The 19479-nt window shown below is 48.6% G+C and overlaps 1 long non-coding RNA gene across 1 annotated transcript; it reads left to right on the top strand.

Moving 5' to 3' along the window:
• Positions 1-6840: 6840 nt before the first annotated feature.
• Positions 6841-19308, top strand: LOC113935328. The gene is made up of 3 exons (XR_003524018.1): positions 6841-7042; positions 18751-18939; positions 19201-19308. It is a non-coding gene; the product is annotated as an uncharacterized LOC113935328 (long non-coding RNA).
• The last annotated feature ends 171 nt before the right edge of the window (positions 19309-19479 follow it).

Below are 19479 nucleotides of genomic sequence, written 5' to 3' on the forward strand. Positions count from 1 at the left end.
AATAAATAAATAAATAAATAAATAAATTTTTTAATTAAAAAAAAAAAGAGAAAGGAGCCAGTTCAGAGAGTAAATGATCACACCGCCTGTTCAGGGTGACTGTGTGGGCGTCACCTCTGGAGGCAGCCAGCCTGAAGGACCAGGACGTTGTGAGTCTGGAGAAATTGTCACCCCCCAAGCATCTGAGGCTAGGGGAGCCCTTGAGTAGCAAGTAATCCCCCCCCCACCTGTGCAGCCAGCTGGATTCCAGGAGAAAGGGCCCAAGAGCCCCTGCTTTGCTTTCTGAGGGGAGTGTGAGGCCAGTGACCTCGCTTTGAGGGGTGTGAGGATTTGCACTTCAGCTTGAGATGAGGGGGCATCTGAGTTAATCTGAGTGCTGATTAACAGGCCCTGGGCAAAGTCCTTTGGGAGCTGGGGAGGGGGCAGCTGGGGGAGGTGCGGCGGGAAGGGCGGGTGGCGGGGCGGGGGCGGGGGGGGTGGGGAAGTTGTTGCCACCTTGAGCTCAAGTAATACTTAAGGACACAATATTGAGGGCTCGTCGGAGACCCCTGGGTCCGATCCGCTCTTGGTGCAGACAAGGAAACCGAGTCACGAAGTTCCACAGAGAATTACTGAAGGAGCCAGAGGAGAAGCTGTGAGTGGGGATTGGAGATGGGGCGTCAGGCCAGGAAGAGAACAAGAGAAGCCCGAGAAGGACATCAAGACACATTCCACCCAATTTTCCCCCCAAAGTGCATTTTTTATTTTATTTTATTTTTTGTAAAGATTTATTTATTTATTGGACAGAGAGAGACACAGCGAGAGAGGGAACATAAGCAGGGGGGAGTGGGAGAGGGAGAAGCGGGCTTCCCGCGGAGCAGGGAGCCCAGCGCGGGGCTCTCGGGGGGGGCTTGATCCCAGTGATGAGGCAGCAGAAGTCTAGCTGAGGACAAAGCGTAAGCTGACACCCTGCAACCTCCCCTCCCCCCCAACTCCTGGGTGGGATATGTGTGACCTTCCTCCAGGAAGCACCCAACTGTCTTAATGTTAATGCCTTGTTTAAAGGGGGGAAACAACCTTAACTTGACAATGGCATTGGCAAGGCCTCCGGTATCTTGTAGGTCCTCTTTAGCATATGAAAGTTCTTTTTGAAACCTCCCTTTTCCTTACTTTCCCCTAACTCCCAAGTATATAATCAGTCTCTCCTTCTGACCCCGGTGCTACAGCTCTTTCTGCCCGGGAGTCCTGTGTCCGTGCTTTAATAAAACCACCATTTTGCACCAAAGACGTCTCAAGAATTCTTTCTTGGTCTTCGGCTCCGGACCTCACCCCACTGAACCTCCCCTATATTCCAAAACCCCATCACCAGGACCCTGGGATCATGACCTGAGCCGAAGGCAGACGCTCAACCAACTGACCCCCCTCAGGGGCCCCCCAAAGTGAATTAAAAAAAATTGTGTGAGGTGAAATTGACATGACATGAAAATGACCCATTTTAAAGCATCTTTTTTTTTTTAAGGTTTATTTATTTATTTATTTGACAGAGAGAGACACAGCGAGAGAGGGAACACAAGCAGGGGGAGTGGGGGAGGGAGAAGCAGGCCTCCCGCGGAGCAGGGAGCCCGATGCGGGGCTCGATCCCAGGACCCTGGGATCATGACATGAGCCGAAGGCAGGCGCTCAACGACTGAGCCACCCAGGCGCCCCCATTTTAAAGCATCTTAAAGCAGTAGCATTTGGTACAATGTCGTGCGACCACCACCTCCATCTAGTTCCAGAACATTTTCATCACTCCCCCACCAAAGGAAAAAAACCCGTGCCCTTTAAAGGTGTGACTCTCCGTCCCCTCCCCCAGGGGCTGGACACTACTAATCTGCTTTCTGTCTCTATGATTTGCCTCTTCTGGACAGTTCATATCAGTGGAATCCTACACTATGGGATTTCGATTGTCTGACTGTTTGTGCCCCCCCAACACACAAAATTTATATGTTGAAACCTACCCTCCCCCAGGTGGTGCTATTAGGAGGTGGGGCCTTTGGGAGGTGAGTCAATCACAGGGTAGAGCCCTCAGGATTAGGATCAGTGCCCTTATAAAAGGCTCCAGAGAGCGCCCTCACCCCTTCTGCCATGCGCCTTGGAGGATGCAAGTCTGTGACCAGAACAGGGCCCTCGGCCGACGGGGCTGGCACCCTGATCTCCCACGTCCAGCCCCAGAATGGTTAACAATAAATTTCTATGGTTTACAAGCCACCCAGCCCAACCAGACTAGGACAGTGACATCTCGCCTTTGATCTCTTTCCATTAGCAATCCACCCGGTATTTTGATGTAATTAGGCCATTGAACACTTCACCAAAAAATCCTGGGTGCTGCCCAGCGCTATAAAGGTCTCATCAACCTGTTTAAGCCTCTCTCCACAAGCCGGCGGCAAGGTGGCCCTATTATCACCCTTATTTCACAGTCCGGGAAGCAGAGGGTTCAGAGAGGTGGCCTGACCTGCCCAGGCTCACACAGCTGGTAAGCGGTCGAGCCAGGATTTTCTTCTTTCTCCTCTTAATTTATATTTTATTTTATTATATTTTTAGCATCGTTGGCCTCACTATTTTCGAGCTGTGGGCACCTCGCAGGATGTTGGCCATTTTAATCATTTTATTTTTTTTAATTTTGTAAAAGATTTTATTTATTTATTTTAAAGAGTGGGGGGAGGGGCAGAGGGAGAGGGAGAATCTCAAGCAGATGCCACGCTGAGCAGCTCGGAGCCCAGGGCGCGGCTCGATCCCACGACCCTGAGATCACGACCTGAGCCAAGACCAAGAGTCAGACGCTTGACCAGCTGCACCATCCAGGTGCCCCTATTTTAATAATTTTTTTAGATTTATTTACTTATTTGAGAGAGAGAGCCAAGGAGAGCACAAGCAGGGGGAGAGGGAGAGGGAGAAGCAGGCTCCCTGCTGAGCAGGAAGCCTGATGCGGGGCTCGATCCCAGGACCACCTGAGCCCAAGGCAGACGCTTAATCAACTGAAGTGATGAGGGAGCAGAAGGCTGGCTGAAGACAAAGCATAAGCTGACACCCTGCAACCTCCCCCCAACCCCTACCCCGGGGTGGGACATGTGACAGTCTTCCAGGAATCTCCCAACTATCTTTTTTTTTTTTTTAAGATTTTATTTGTTTGACAGAGAGAGCACAAGCAGAGGGAGAGAGAGGGAGAAGCAGGCTCCCTGCTGAGCAAGGAGCCCGATGTGGGACTCGATTCCAGGACCCTGGGATCATGACCTGAGCCGAAGGCAGCCGCTTAACCGACTGAGCCACCCAGGCGCCCCTCTCCCAGCCATCTTAACGTTAATGCCTTGCTGGGGGGCGGGGGGCGGGGAAGGACCCTAACTTGACAAATGACAAGGCCTCCTTAGCATATGAAAGTTGTCTTGAAACCTCCCTTTTCCTTACCTCCCCCAACCGCAGGGTATATAATTAGCCACCCCTCACAACCCTGGGGCCGCAGCTCTTTCTGCCCGCGGTTCTGTCCCCATGATTTAATAAACCACCATCTTGCACCAAAGACATCTCAAGAATTCCTTCTTGGTCGTCAGCTCCAGACTCCACCCCACTGAACCTCCCCTATATTCCAAAACCACATCAGAACCACCCAGGCACTCTTATTTTAATCATTTTATAGAGTGCAATCCAGTGGCATTGAACACATTCACAGTGTAACCGTCAACATGACCTAGTTCCAAACCTGTTTTCATCCTGCCAAAGCCCAGAGGCGGGATTTGAACCCAGATTTTCCGCCTCCAGAGCCGAAGCAGCTCTTCCCACTCTGCCCCTCAACTGAGGAATTTAGCAAGTGGGCAAGGACTTGTCCTCTCTTTGGAGTTAGGCCTGCAGAGTGATATGTAGCTCTTGGGTTGTTCACCAGGCCCCGTTCCGGGTTCTAGCCCCGGTCCCGGCACACACCACGGCCAGCTGTTCCTCCACCTGGAACCTGACCTCCCCCTCCGGCTCTTTGCCTCCCATGACCATGGGAGGATGCGGGGAGGATTTCTAGACACCGAGTCTGCCAAAGAGTGCCAGCATGAAAGAGAACAGAACTGACTGGCCCAGATTGGCCTCATGGCATCGTTCAAGCTCCTGGAGCCAGCTCTGCCTGAAGCCAGCCAACTGGACGATTTTTCACGCCGATGAACTCATCAGTCCGATGTTGCTGGAGACAGTTACAGTAAGGATTTCAGTCACCTGAAATAAAAAAGGAACCCAACGGATCCAGTGGGGGTTAGTCTGGTGATCAGGCTCTTGGGAGTAAGCTCCTGGAGGAGGGGAAGGCAGGAGCAAAGGAGAGTGGGTGGGAACACGGCCCATTTCAGGGTACAGACAGCAGATTATCAAGGTGGCTGGCATGTGCAGTTCTTTGAGGGGTCACGGTGGGGTCATGATGCAAAATTCCAGTCGCCAGACAAAGGGACCACCTGACTATGAAGGACTTGGGCCTTGGGAGAATCAGCGTGGAGGGTGGGGGTGGGGCATCAAAGAGTTTAAGCGGCAAAGTGACACGGCCAAGTTCACAGTCTTTATTTAATTATTTATTTATTAAGGTTTTATTTATTTATTTGAGAGAGTGAGCGAGCACAAGCAGGGTAAACTGCAGGCAGAGGGGAGAGGGAGAGGGAGAGGGGAGACGCCGACTCCCCGCTGAGCAGGGAGCCCAATGCGGGGGCTCGATCCCAGGACCCTGGGGACCATGACCCCAGCTGAAGGCAGACGCACCACCGAGTGAGCCACCCAGGCGCCTGCAAGTGCAGTCTTTAGAAGAAGACTTTGCACTCTGACCCATTTGCTAGTGGGTGTGGAAATGGGTACAGCCTTCATGGAGAGGCATTAGGCAACAATCATTAACGTTAGAATTCCCACACCTTTTGCTTTGTTCAAAGAACACAGAAGTTCTTTGGGGGATTTAGTATATGACTGTGGTCACACCCGCGGGAAATCACTGATGTTGTTTGCGCTAGCTAACACCAGAAACCGGCAAAGCGCCCATCAGGAAGAAGACAGCAAAGTGTCTTATGGCCCATCCTTGCAACAGAACACTACCCAGCTTTACAGGGGAAAAAAAAAAAAAAGCCAAATCTCTATGCATTACAGTGGTGTGCTGGTAAATATTTAATCACCAGCTCTTTGGGGGAAGAAACGGCCCTGATTTGCCAGTGTCTATGGTGTAACTACTCCCACCGCTGCACATTGTAAGCTACCAGTTGATACCGTTGAGTTGTGACATTGTTGAATGCAGAATTCAGAAAAAAATACACAATAGGCCACCATTAGGTAGTGTTTTCTTACCATGCGGACATGACGGGCGTTAAGGAACCCCCGGAGCGGAGATAGTAGTAAAACGTAGTACAATAATTAGGAAGTGATAAGTGTTGACTACTTATTGTCTTTGTGTCTAATGTCATTTATTTCACCGTAAATGTGTATAATTTAATTTTCAGTAATGGCTGCGTGTAACCAACTGGCTTGCAAAATTCCCCAAAATTTAGCAATCGGCTCTCACAAACTGTTACAAGCCGGCCCCAGCACACCACTGAGACATCTCCCAGAGGAGAAAGCAAAAGCCAACTTGTGGACAAGTCTCTGAGAGCTTATGTGTCGGCCCCATTCTCCTCAACCACTCCTCTTCAGCTTCGCTGCTCCTTCCTGGATCTGCAACACTTCAGACTCACTCCTACCTCAGGGCCTTTACACTTGCTGTTCCCTCTGCTCTTTGCACCCATGCCGCCAGATGACCATGTGACTCACATCCTTACCTCCTTTGGGCCTTTGCTCAAACATCCCCTTTCACTGGGGCCTTCTCTGACCATTTTGTAAAAAAAAATAGAAACCTGCTGGGGCGCCTGGGTGGCTCAGTCCTTAAGCGTCTGCCTTCGGCTCAGGTCATGATCCCAGGGTCCTGGGATCGAGCCCCGCATCGGGCTCCCTGCTCTGCGGGAAGCCTGCTTCTCCCTCTCCCACTCCCCCTGCTTGTGTTCCCTCTCTCACTGTCTCTCTCTGTCAAATAAATAAATAAAATCTTTAAAAAAATGAAACCTGCTTCCCTGATATTCCGCCTCCTTTGCCTGCTTTGTTTTATCAAAAGGACTTACCATGCCATCTGACCTGCTATATAATGTCAAAATGTACTTATTTTATTTATCCACTGTCTGTCTCCCCCCACTAGAATGTCAGCTCCACGAGTGCAGAGAATTTTGTCTATTTTCCTTGCTGCTGTACCCCCCCCCCGTGCCCAGAACAGTGCCCGGCATACAGTAGGTGCTCAATATAAACATGTGTTGAATAAAAGAATATACTCTTTTTTTTTTAAAGTAGGTTCTACACCCAAGGTGGGGCTTGAACTCACAACCCTGAGATCAAGAGTTGCACACTCTACCGGCTGAGCCGGCCAGGCATCCCCGACTCTACTCTTAAATTTGAAAAAAAAAAAAAAAATCATGTGAATAACCTGAATAACACTTTGCCATCTGCACTTACATATGATAGACTATCTCTGGAGAAAACCCAAGAAACTGGAGGCCCGGCCCCAGTGCCTCCCTGGAGGGGCCCCAGGGGGGAAGGGAGAAGGGAAGGCATTCACTGAGTCCCCTCCTGTACTTTTAGAAATCTCTGCCATGTGCCTTTAATTACCTATTAACTTTTTTTTTCAAGTGTTCTCTTAAAAGTACTGCCCCAGGCTGCTGTGGGGAGCAGGGACTGGAGGAGGGTGAGCCTGGGCTGTGACGAGGCCGGGGCAGTGACCTAAGAGTGGGGACTGGCCGGGGCTGCCAAGCCCTCATAGCCTGTGCCAGAAGGTCCTGCCATGGAATGTTCTGCACGAAGCCCTTAGAGGCTCTGGGAGGCGAGGCCTATCGCTCAGACCCTGCCCTCTGGCCTGGCCTCTGCAAGCCACCCATGGGGTCTCCCAAAAAGGCATCTTTGGCCACCTCTGCCCCTACACAAAAGGATCCTGATATGATCCCGCCACCTCCAACTCTCCAGTGGATCAAAGCTCTGGATCCTTCATACTCCATCTAGAAGGGTAAGAGCAGACTCACCCCCCTCCCTGCTCCCCCCTATTCCTCCCTCTCTCTAACTTTCCTCCCTCCTCCCTCTTTCTACAAGACACACACAACCTCCCCCAGGGCCTCTGAAACACCATCTCCCTCCCTGCTCATGCTGTTCCCTCCACCTGGAACTCCATTCCCCCCCCCCCCCACCTCTTCACCAGACTGAGGTTTATCTGGGAGACAATGGCTTCCTTCCTTCACATAACAAACATGTGACAGCCATCAACTCTTTGTCAGGGGCGGGAGGGGAGGGGAGGAGGGGGGGCAGGTGCCAGGGATTAGGGAGCAGGAACTGAGAAGAGGCCATATCCTAGCTGGCAAGACAGAAAATAAAGGAGACAACAGAAAGTACAAACAGGGGACTTTTAAAAAGAGTTAAGTGCTGCAAGAACTGGTCTACAGTCTGACTGAGAAGGAGCCTTCAGGTGAGGAAGTGAGAAAAGAGAAGCAGGCAGAAGGAACAGCAAGTACAATGGCTCAGAGGCTTGGAAATGAACTCTGAGAGTTCAAGAATCAGAAAGAAGGCCAGCACAGCTCGATTTAAGGATTTAAGGGAAAGTAGCATCAGACACAGCCAAAAACATGGGTCTCCATGCTTGTCATAGATTCTGTAAGGAGCTTGGTAGCCCGTCCTCTGGGAAGCCCTCCTTGACTGCATCAGGTGCCCGCCCTGCCCCCCCCAACCCAGTTCACTCTAGGGTTGTCACTCTCTAGTCACTGGCCCGTCTCCCGCAATGCCCTGTGAGGGCAGGGCCGGTTGCCATCGCGTCCACAACACTGTCCAGCACATGCTTGGGTACACAGAAAGTACTTGGTAAATGCCCTAGGAGGCTCGCCTTCTCTGCTTCCCTGGCTCCCTTCAGCCTTGCCTCTTCCTGACCCAGCCCTACATTCCTGAGCTCCTCATCCGGCTAATTTCTATCATCCCATCCTCAAAGGCTCCTCTGGGGAGGACTCCCAGCTCCAGTTGCCTTTCATGGGCTGCAGGCCCGAGGTGAAGTTTCTGAAGTGGTCAGATCAAACACCCCTAGGGCTGGGCTTGGGCTGGGCCAGCATGGGGAGGCTCAGAGGAAACAGAAGTTCCCAGGCGGGGGTGTTCAGAGGAGGAGAATGGAGGCGGGATGGGCAGGGCGAGCCCCACCTCATCATGACAACACATGACTTTCAGTGGCTGATTCATTTTGTGCCAGATGCTGGGCTAATATTTATTTTATTTTTTTAAAGATTTTATTTATTTATTAATGAGAGAGAGAAAGAGAGAGAGAGAGGCAGAGGGAGAAGCAGGGCTCCTTGCAGAGCAGGGAGGCTGACGTGGGACTCGAGCCCAGGACCCTGGGATCAAGACCTGAGCCAAAGGCAGACGCTTAACCGACTGAGCCACCCAGGTGCCCCTGGGCTAATCTTTATTTTTTTATTTTATTTTATTTACTTATTTTTTAAAATATTTTACTTATTTATTTGAGAGAGAGAAAGCATGAGCAGCGTGGAGGATCAGAGGGAGAGAGAGAAGCAGACTCCCTGATGAGCAGAGAGCCCAATGCGGGGCTCGATCCCAGGACCCTAGGATCATGACCCAAGCCGAAGGCAGATGCCTAACTGACAGAGCCACCCCTGGGTGGCCAATCTTTAAAAATAATATAATGTATTAATTTAAACGGGTAAGATGTAGTCAGAGTGCATAATTCAGAAGACTCAAAAGGGCTATAGAGAAAAGTAAGTATTTCTATTTTATTTTTAAAGATTTATTTATTTGAGAGTGGGGGAGGGGCAGAGGGCGAGAGAGAATCTCAAGCAGACTCCCCGTGCTGAGCGCAGAGCCCTACAACGGGCTCGATCTCACGACCCTGAGATAGTAGCCAAAATCAAGGGTCGGACACTTAACCGACAGAGCCACCCAGGCGCCCCTCTATTTTACAATTTTAAAAGGGTGGAGAAAAGCCCCTCTCACCTTGGGTGCGGGCAGCTCCCATTTTTAAACAATGTATATCTGCTGCGCACCCAGTTCCCCTTCCTGGAGGCAACTCTCAATACCAGTTTCACTCAAAATATTTGCTAAAAAAAATATTCACTAGGCACCTACCATCAGCCAGGCACTGTTCTAAGGACTGAGGATATAACCATAAGCAACAGAGTGGGCTGGGGACTCAGTATTTTTTATAGAAAGGTCAGAGAAGATCAAACAGCCCTTTTGTGTGCTGGTAGGGATGATCTGGATTCCTAGATTTCAGAGGAGAAACAGGGGAGAAGAGGACGGCTGGAATGTTGTTCATACCGAGGCAAGACAGGAAGGGTCCCCCGGCTCAAGAGCATAGTTCGTCATTACTAAGGAAGGTGTGTTTTCCAAAGACAGTCACAACAATCTCTCCCATCCAAAATGCTCTCACAGTGTGACCTTGACATTCCTCCCACTGAGTGTGTTTTGTGCGAGGGTGTGTTCCCTCCCCCTTGAACCTGGGCAAAACCTTGCGGCTGCGTGAACCAACGAAACACAGAGGAGGTGAGGCTTCCGACGCTCATTGTCAAGTGCCAGGCACCTCCCGCCTGCTTTTAGGGCACTCACTCTTGGAACCCAGCCACCATGCGCTGAGGAAGGTCAAGTAGCCCACTCAGAGAGGTCCCATGAAGGTACTCTGGTTGTCAGCTCAGCTGACGTCCCAGCCAGTACCAACTGCCAGGACAGGAGTGAAGACTCCTCCAGCTGATTCCAGCTCCCAGCCTGGAGTCATCCCCCACCCCCCACCCCATTCTGCAACTCTTGCCAGTTGAGGCCCCAGACATCAGGGAGCAGAGACAAGCTGTCCCTTGCTGTGCCTTGTTCAAATGCCTGACCTACAGAATCCATGAATATAATACAGGGGTGTTTTACACTAAGTTTGGGGGTTGTTTGGTATGCAGCAGTAGCAGATAACTGGTATACCAAGGAACAGGAGGAAAGAGGTAGATGAGTAGTAGGAGTCTGGGGAAGTTTTCTTCTGGGGGGTTCTCCTCTCTCAGTGACATAGGAAGGAAAGTCCCCACTGACAGTGGGCAAGAAGGGAGGAGATGTAGGAGTTTGAGTTGTCTAGGAAACAACTCGAGTCCCTCCACAAATGAACGGATAAACCAAATGTGGTATATCCATGCAATGGAACATTTTTCAGCCTCCATCCTTCCACGCCTCCATAAAGCTGGTGTGAATGTCCTGGCCGACGCTCTCAAGAGCTCAAGAACATTAACAATGCCAACAAGAGAGGCACCTGCCAAGTTCTTATTAGGCCATGCTCCAAAGTAATTTTCCAGCTTCTAATTGAGATGATGAAGCCTGATTACACTGAAATCACTGATGATCATGGAGCTGGGAAAATTGCTGTGAAGCTTATAAACCCATCCCATTAGTTTGGTTTCATTGCATTGACAACCGCAGCTGGTGTCGTGGACCAAAACAGGTAGGACAAAAACACACAGGAGGGAAGGTCCTGGTGATCTTTTCCAAGGGAGGGAATACATACATACAAATAAAATATTTCAATGGGGGAGAAATGAAATGAAATTCTGACACACTCTACGACATGGATGAACCTTGAAAACATTACGCTAAGTGAAAGAAGCGAGACACAAGAGAATAAATATTGTGGGGTTCCATGTATATGAGCTATCCAGAATAGACAAATTGGTAGAGACCGAAAGATAGTGGGGATGGTTGCACAACATGGTGAAAGTGCTTAATGACTCCGAATTTAACACTTTTCAATGCTTAAAATGATAAATTTTATGTTATGCATTTTTTGGGGTGTGGGGGTAAGTTCTACACCCAATGTGGGACTTGAACTCACGACTCCGAGATCAAGAGTTGCATGCTCTACCAACTGAGCCAGCCGGCTGCCCCTATGTTATGTATCTTTTACCACAATTAAAAAAAACATATTTAGGAGTTTTGGAAGAACAAAGGGACTAGGGCTCAGACAAACAATTGCCAGACAATGTTAGTGAAACCTTGAGGTCCAAGGTGCTGAAGTTAACGTGAGACCTGGCGCCGTGGTTCCAGATTCTTCTCCAGCCACTCAGCCGACCAGTTGCAGGCCACAGTAGGCAGATAGCTGGGTGTCTTTCCTATAAGACCAATGAATGAGAGGGAGTAAGGGAGTTGAGGGCAGGGGACACAGGCTCTAAGCTGTGTGAGGGCTGAGTGGTCATGAGGGGGCTGGGTCCGTGCAAAGCAGGCGGATTAATGGAATGGAGGTCTTGCTGAGACTAAAGGAGTTGGGACACCAGATGAAGCGAGTTGGAAAGGTCCAAATGGGGGTGCTGGTGTGGGCTGCTAGAAGTTGAAATGGTGGAGGGAGTGTGTGGTTGTCAAGTGACAGGTGTCTGCTCTGGCCACAGGACAGAGGGAGGGATGAAGGGTAGGCGGAGGGCAAGGTCTTTGGAGAAGAAGAGGTCAAGGCACTGAGGGGCCAGCACATTGGAACAGCCATCTCTGTGCATTTTGAGATGCCCAAGGGACGCCTGGGTGGCTCAGTCAGTTGGGTGTCTGCCCCTGACTCAGGTCATGATCCCAGGGTCCTGGGATTGAGCCCCGCATCAGGCTCCCTGCTCAGTGGGGAGTCTGCTTCTCCCTCTCACTCTACCTCTCCCCCTGCTCATGCTCTCGCTTGCTCTCTCTCTCTCTCGCTCTTTTTATTAAATAAATAAAAATCTTAAAAAAAAAAAGAAATGCCCAAGAGTTAGGACAGGAAGAGCGACAGAAGCCAGAGGACTAAGGGCCAGGGAGCTGGGGGTCTGCCATTGATTGCAACCAGCCAGCCCAGCAGGTGTCACAGTGTGATTTGTGAGCTTCGACATAGAGAGCTTAGCCCTTTCCCGAGCTGCTATTTTTATTCCACATTACTCTAATTCCACCCAAAGGGCATCTGGCTGGAACAGACCTTGCCATCCTGAGGATAGCCCGTCGTTGTCATGGCAACCATATCTCCAACACTTTGGCCCAGGGGGTGGGACCTGAATCCATCTCCATGGAAACAGCCAGGCTCACAGTCTGGAGGGAGAGTGTCATCATCTGTAAGACCTTTACTGGCCTGGGATCCCTTCATCTTACCAGCCTTGCTCCCTCCTCTAGGAAGCCTTCCAGGATTGTCCCAAATCTCTCCTACCCTGCCCAATCTGGCCTCTACCTTGAATCCTTGGTCTTGGAAGAGGAGAAGGAAGATATGGGGGAGGGTGGAGTGGAAGTAGGGGTGTCTGAGGTCATCAGGAAAAACATTCATAATATCTGCTCCCTCAACGAATATTTATTGAGGGCCCGCTATGTGCGAGGAACTGCGCTAGCACCAAGGACATAATGGTAAATAAAATAGATCCCAGGCTTCTTGGAGCAGACATTCTAGTAGTAGGAGGGAGCAGATAATGAATAGACTAGCAGAACATATTGAACAGTGCTGTCCAACAGCAACAGAATGGGAGCCCCATAGGTCATTTTTACTTTTCTAGTAGCCACATTAAAAAAAAAATAAAAAGAAATAGGCAAAATTAACTTTTGTAATATATTTTATTACTAAGGTAATTCAGGTAGGCGGATAATAGCCCCCAAAGATGCCCACCTCCTAGTTCTCTGGACCTGTGAATGTGCTAACTTACATAGCAAGAGAGTGTACAGATGTGGCTACACTAAGCTCGAGATGGGAAGATTATCCTGGATCATCTGGCGGGGGGGGGTTCTACTGTAATCATGGGTCCTAATAAGGGAAAAGGGAAGGCAGGAGAAACAGAGAGAGAGGGAGATCTGATGACGTCAGCGGAGGTTGGAGTGAGGCAAAGGAGCTCAAGAACCAAGGAATGTGGGCAGCTTCTAGAAGCTGGAAAAAGCAAGGGAACAGATTCATCCCTAGAGCGTCCAGAAGGAAGGTGGCTTGATTTTAGCCCTATAAGGATTTAGGGGATTTTTTTTTTTTTTTTTAGGATTTAGAAGATTTTAGCCCTGTAAGACTCATCTCAGACCTCCGGAATTGTAAGATAACAAATTTGTCTTCTACTGAGCCACTGAGCTGATGGGAATTTGTTACAGCAGCAATAAGGAACTAAGATACCCATACGTCCAAAATACTATCATTCAACATGTATTCAACATAGAAATTATGGCGCTATTTTGCGTTCTACTTTTTTTCATATCATATCTTCATAGTCCAATGTGTATTTGGTACTTACAGCACATCTAAAGTTGGATTTGGCATTTCTTTCTTTTTTTTTTAAGATTTTATTTATTTATTTGACACAGAGAGAGAGTGTAAGCAGGTGGGAGTGGTAGGCAGAGGGAGAAGGAGGCTTCCCGCTAGGCAGGGAGCCCGATGTGGGGCTCAGTTCCAGGACCCCAGGATCATGACCTGAGCTGAAGGCAGACGCTTAACCAACTGAGCCACCCAGGCGCCCCAGATTCGGCACATTTCAAGTGCTCACTAGCCACTTGGCTGTCATATTTGACAGTGCAAGTTTAGAACATCAGCTGGTGACAAACAGGGGAGCCAGTCAGGAAGTGCTGGGAGTAAGTAGGAAGGGGAATAGTTTGGATTTTTCTTTTTAAGATTTTATTTTTAAGTAATCCCTATACCCAACACGAGTCTCGAACTTACAACCCCAAGATCAAGAGTCACTCGCTTCACCGACTGAGCCAGCCAGGCGCCCTGAAGTTTGGATTTTTTTTTTTAATTTAAATTCAGTTAGCCAACACATAGTAAGTACATCATTAGTTTCAGAGGCAGTGTTCAATAATTCATCAATTTGGAATTTTAAATAGGGTGTTTAAGGAAGTCCCCCATGAGAAGATGACATCTGATGGACATCTGACATGTGGGAGAGGCGTTCCAGGAAGAGGGAAGAGCCCGAGTGAAAGCTCAGAAGCAGGACTGTGTTTCAAGAAGCCACCTCGCAGAATGAGTGAGGGCAGCAGTAAGGACCAATGAAATGGGGACGTTAGGCAGGGTGACAGATCCTGCGGAGCCTTGTCAGATTTTAGCTTTTGCTTGGAGTGAGACAGGAGCCGCGGGATGGTTTTGAGCAGAGAGGAGACATGGTCAACCTGGGTTTTAACGGGAATCGTTGTGACAGCTGAGGGGACAGGGGAGAGGCCATGAAGGCAGAAGGGGGGACGCAAAATCACAATCACAAGAAGGATCATAGTTATTGAACTCTTCCTGTGACTAATGGCTGTTATTTATCCAGGGCTGACGATGTGCCCCGCACTGCGCTACAAGCATTCGGTGCATGGGCTCATGAAATTGCTCACATCACTTAGACCCTGTTTTACAGACGGGCAAGCCAAGGCTCAAAAAGATGAAGTTGCTTAGCCAAACTCATTCGTTATGGTTCGATCTATTTCTAGTGGGGTTTCATGTTGGAATTTGACCAGACAATTCTGAAGTTCCTATAGACAGAAAGTTATCTGAGAATGGTCATTATTAAAGAGAGGAATGGGGGCGCCTGGGTGGCTCAGTCATTGGGCTTCTGCCTTCGGCTCAGGTCATGATCCCAGGGTCCTGGGATCAAGCCCCGCATCGGGCTCCCTGCTCCGCGGGAAGCCTGCTTCTCCCTCCCCCACTCCCCCTGCTTGTGTTCCCTCTCTCGCTGTGTCACTCTCTGTCAAGGAAATAAATAAAATCTTTAAATAAAAATAAATACATACATAAATAAATACATAAATAAATAAATAAATAAAGAGAGGAATGAAGGCTGACTGGATTCACCAGATATTAAAGCCAGCTACAGGGGCGCCTGGGTGGCTCAGTCGTTAAGCGTCTGCCTTCGGCTCAGGTCAAGATCCCAGGGTCCTGGGATGGAGCCCCGCATCGGGCTCCCTGTTCAGCGGGAAGCCTGCTTCTCCTTCTGACTCTCCCCCCTCCCATGTGCTCTCTCTCTCTCAAATAAATAAACAGAAAAAAATCTTAAAAAAAAAAAAGGAAAAACACTCCAGAAGAAACATGGACAAAGGGTTTGAATAGATAATTTGCAGAGCAGTAAAATGAACCAGCTAATACATATATGAAAAGATATGAAAAGGCTCCTCCACATGGAGACTTTCCTTTATACCCCCTAAATGGTACAAATTTCAGAGAGGCATACACATGCTGCTGGGTGGGGTCTATGGGAAAGGGCACATTCATCTATCACTGATGGCAATGCGAACTGTTACAGCCTTTTTGAAAGGGAATCTGGCAGCATCTGTCACAATCTATAATCTACGTCCATTAAAAGAAATGCATCTTTGCCCTTGACTCAGCAACCCTATTGCTGGGAATGCATCCCATAGAAATCAAGTCTCCAGAGTAAGCTAAAGGCGTGGTTCTCACTGCAGGACTGGAGTAGCAAGAAGCTGGAAATCAAAGACGAAAAGCTATCTTTGCGTTGAAAAAATGATGATTCACCTACTTCATGAACTCTTTTTTTTTTAAGATTTTATTTATGTATTTATCTGAGAGAGAGAGGGAGAGAGAGCGCGTGCGTGTGCACCCAAGGTGCGAGAGACAAGGGAGGGAGAGGGAGAGAGAATCTTTCCCAGACTCCACACTGAGCACAGAGCCCGCTGGGGGGCTCGATCTCACGACCCGGAGATCATGACCCCAAGATCACGACCTAAGCTGAAACCAAGTGTCAGAGGCTTAACTGACTGAGCCACCCAGGTGCCCCAACTTTGTAAACTCTTCATGCAGCCATTCCAAATGGCAAGCCAGAATCCATTCTGGTGGGCTTGCTCCAGGGGTCCTCAACTGCAGCCAAGTAGGAGTATCTCCTGGGAATGTTTAAAAATTCTGATCTTCAGGCCGCACCCCAGAGCAGCCAAATCAGAGTCCCTGGAACCAGGGGATCAGTATTTTGTAAAGCTAAGTGATGCCAAGGTGCAGCCAGAGTGAAACCATTGTCTTAGAGGGATTTCCCATGGCAGAAAGCGGAAAAGGAAGATGCAGGGCTGTGAGTATAGTGAGCCCAAAGGAAAAACAGCCCGCTATGTATTGATTTATTTATTTTATAAGATTTTATTTTAAGTAATCTCTACACCCAATGTGGGGCTCGAACCTACAACCCCGAGATCAAGAGTCACCCATTCCACAAACTGAGCCAGTCAGGCGCCCCTGTATTGGTTTATTAAGCTACATGCCAGGCACTCTTGGAAGCATGTAATCCTCACAACAAATCAGTGATGTGGGACTGTTATTATCCCCATTTTACAGATGGGAAAACTGAGTCACAGAGTAGTTCAGGCATTTGCCCAAAGCCACACGATATTAAGTGGCAGAGCTGGGATTGGAACCCAGGCCATCTGGCTCCAGAAGCCATGTTGTGCCCTTAACTGCCAAACTTTATATACATATATCTGTATTCAAATATATCTTCCTATATTCATGTATGCAATATTCCTCTGTGTATATTTCTCTAACTCTAGTCTTCCTATATTTTCTATACATGGCATTTACATAAAATATTCATATATTTGACATATAACATTCTATATATTTGTATGTCTTACTATAATATAGTTTTCCCATATATAATATTCCTATGTCTGTTCTTTTTTTTTTTAAAGATTTTATTTATTTATTTGACAGAGAGAGAGTAGCAGACAGAGGGAGAGTGAGAAGCAGGCTCCCCACTGAGCAGGAAGCCCGACATGGGGCTCGATCCCAGGACCCTGGGATCATGACCTGAGCCGAAGGCAGATGCTTAACAACTGAGCCACCCAAGGCGCCCCTCCTATGTCTGTTCTTATAAGTACAATACTCCTATGAATTTTTTTAAAGATTTTATTTATTTATTTGTCAGAGAGAGAGGGAGCACAAGCGGGGGAAGTGGCAGGCAGAGGGAGAAGTAGGCTCCCTACTGAGCAAGGAGCCCAATGGGGGACTTGATCCCAGGATCCTGGGATCATGACCCGAGCCAAAGGCAGACGCTTAACCAACTGAGCCACCCAGGTGCCCCTATTTACTTATTTTAAAGTTTTATTTAGTTAAGTAATCTCTACACCCAACGTGGAGCATGCAACTCTTGATCTCAGGGTTGTAGGTTCAAGGCCCACATTGGGTGCAAAGATTACTTTTTAAAAACCTTATAGGGGATCCAGATGAACTGTCAGATGAAGAGGTACATAGGTAAGTTCTGGAAGGATCCCGAGCACAGAAAGCTTCTGCCCCTGTGGAACTGGAATAAGGCACCATCCCAGAAGGTGGATGGGTTTAATCAACCCAGAAGCCTATCAAATCTTGTCACGTAAGAATTTTTTCTATAGAGGGGCTCCTGGGTGGCTCAGTCAGGTAAGCGTCTGCCTTCAGCTCAGGTCATGATCCCAGTGTCCTGGGATCGAGCCCCCCATTGTCACTGGGAAATAAAGTGATTGGCAAAACCGCCTTGCCCCTTGGGAAAGAGAAGCCTCCAAAACTTAAATTAACCTTCAAGTGCAGCCTTTGGCCATGTTGCAAATGAAATAGAAATCTTTCAGAAGATGCGCCTACAGATCCATAAAGAAGGAACAATTAAAATTTCAGCTAAAAATAACCAAACCACAGAAAACTTCATTACTACTTTTTTTAAAGAGTTTTTTGTTGTTGTTTTTGTTTTTAAGTAATCTCTACACCCAATGTGGAGCTCGAACTCACAGCCCCAAGATCAAGAGTCAGGTGCTCCACTGACTGAGCCAGCCAGGCACTCCTACTTTGTTGCTATTTTAAACTCCATACAATGCTCCACTAATATTGAAATTACCCATTTCTCCTAGACAATGAAAATGAATTCATAATTTTAGTCATGAGATTACTGTCGGCTTTCTTTTTCCAAATCCTCAGTATAAAATTTTCAAGTATGTTAATTGTGATTAAAAAGGGAAAGCTGGAGCGCCTGGCCGGCTCAGTCCACGGAGCATGCGACTCGATCTCGGGGTCATGAGTTCAAGCCTCATGTTGGGCGCAGAGCCTACTTAAAAAAAAATAATAAAAAAATAAAAAGGGAAAACTACCCGATGTAAAATTCGCTTAAATTAAAATGGGAAATGGGGCGCCTGGCTGGCTCAGTCCCTGGAGGGTGCGACTCTTGATCTCGGGGTGGTGAGTTCGAGCCCCAAGAGGGGTGTAGGGATTACTTAAAATCTTTAAAAAAAAGAAAATGGGAAAGTAAACTGGGGGAAGAAAAACTGTTCTTACAGAGCTTTTTTTTTTTTTTAATTTTATTTATTTATTTGACAGAGAGAGCCAGAGCAGGAACACAAGCAGGGGGAGCGGGAGAGGAAGAAGCAGGCTTCCTACGAAGCAGGGAGCCTGATGCGGGGCTCGATCCCAGGACCCTGGGATCATGACCTGAGCTGAAGGCAAACGCTTAACGACTGAGCCACCCAGGTGCCCCCTTTACAGAGCTTTAGTCTCCAGCAGTTTCGCCCCAACACACACTCACTCACTCTCACACTCACACACGCTCACACACACTCCCCAGAGATGCGGACTGGGGCTGAAAGTTCCAACCCTCTAATCACTCCCTCTTTCTGGTGACCAGCTCCATCCTGAGGCTATGTAGGGACCCCACACTAAGCGATCACACACCAGTCAGGGAGCTGGCTGATTGGTTGTCCTTGGGTTTCCGTGTCTATACCTTGAGGCTTAGGTTTGGGTTCACTCCTCTAAGCTGCTGTGTTAGGGCCACTCCAATTTAATGGCCTCCTTGTTTGATTAAACAGAGGGCCGGAGGTCCCGCCAACAGCCACTGAGGAACCGAGGCCTTCTACCCCTAATCACCTGAGTGAACGTGGAAGCAGACGCTCCAGACCTAGTGGAGGTCTTCAAAAGATGGTCCCAGCCACATGACCGACCCTAAGACGCAACTGCCCGGCTAGGTCGCTCCTGGATTCCTTACCCCCAGAAATTACGTGAGTTAAACGTTTGTTGTTTTGGGGCACCTGGGCACTTCAGTCGGTTAAGCTTCGGAGTCTTGATCTCAGCTCAGGTCTTGATCTCAGGGTCGTGAGTTCAAGCCCCGCATTGGGCTCCACGCCCAGCGTGGAGCCATTTAAAAAAATTTTGCTGGTGGTGTTTTAAATTGCTAAATTTGGGGGTAATTTGTGATACTGCAGCAGATAACTAATACGTACCTCCATAAAAGTTTATTTAGAGGAAAAAACTTTCTATAGCTCCCCAGTACCTTGGGACAAAGCTTATGCGGCCAGACTCAAGAGTCAGACCGCCTATGATTCCATCTGTGACGGGTGAGAGCCTGCGCTGTGTGAAGGAAGGTCTCGGTCCTTGGATTCCCCAGAAGAAGATTTACGTGGGGGATCTGCGCTCAGAATAAAGACAGCCAGAAGGAAAGGAGCCAGCACAAAGCAGTTTATTAAAGCGAAAGTACACTCTCAAGGTGGGAGGGCGGGCACGTGCCGCCAGGTGGATCCGTCCCCTAGGTTGCTTTGAGA

The sequence above is a fragment of the Zalophus californianus genome, chromosome 17, assembly GCF_009762305.2.
Source record: "Zalophus californianus isolate mZalCal1 chromosome 17, mZalCal1.pri.v2, whole genome shotgun sequence".
NCBI lineage: Eukaryota > Metazoa > Chordata > Mammalia > Carnivora > Otariidae > Zalophus > Zalophus californianus.